Consider the following 858-nt stretch of genomic DNA (forward strand, 5'->3'; position numbering starts at 1 on the left):
GGGGGGGGGGGGGGGGGGGTGTACAAAAAAAAAATGACTCCAAAGCAACTTGAGCAGCTGATGGGAAACAATCCCAGCATGCCCTGCGAAACAGGATGGGATCTGGTATTCCCTAAAGACTGGGGGAACCGCCGACAGCCCCAAAAACAAAAAGTGTCGCTTCAGCGTTTCTGTGGAGAGACGAAGAAACCACCAAATGACTGGAGCACCACTTCTAATACAAGATGTAGTGATGGACCAGCAGATGTGGCTTTTGAGTGGTTCCTTCATTTATAAACAATTCACAGAGACATTCACCCTGTGAACGTTCTTTCTGTGTGAAAAGAGACAAAACAGAATATTCTTGAGATTCAAAAGAAATGTAATACCGCATTATGGCCACTAGATGGCGCAGAGGAGCATAGGAAATCCATACGTCTTACCCATGCTCCTCAGCGCCATCTAGTGGCCACAATTCTGCATTACATTTCAGTCACGCTAAAAAATACATCTAATAACATTCGTTTTGCCTCTATTTGCACAGAACGAACATTCAAGGCGATTCACAGGGTAAATGGCTCTGCAAACTGTTTATAAACAGGCCCCAAAGTGAATGTTCAGCCAAAGCTTTTTGGATTAAAACCCCGTTATGTTTTTACTGCTATCCAGGACTCTTATGGAAAGTTTTTTTTTACACATAATGGGTCTATTCATAAAATAAAAATTGTATATCTTTTCGTCCAGCCTGTACACTCGTTCTGTGCCAGCTGTTGTGAGAATGGGATACAATCAAATGTTCTTAGTGCATTTTCTCTTCTGGTCGAATGTTCTTTGATAGGTTCATTCATATGGGAACAGAGTGAATCGAATAAATATTGG

The sequence above is a fragment of the Nanorana parkeri genome, unplaced genomic scaffold, assembly GCF_000935625.1.
Source record: "Nanorana parkeri isolate BGI_ZX_2015 unplaced genomic scaffold, ASM93562v1 scaffold188, whole genome shotgun sequence".
Lineage (NCBI taxonomy): Eukaryota > Metazoa > Chordata > Amphibia > Anura > Dicroglossidae > Nanorana > Nanorana parkeri.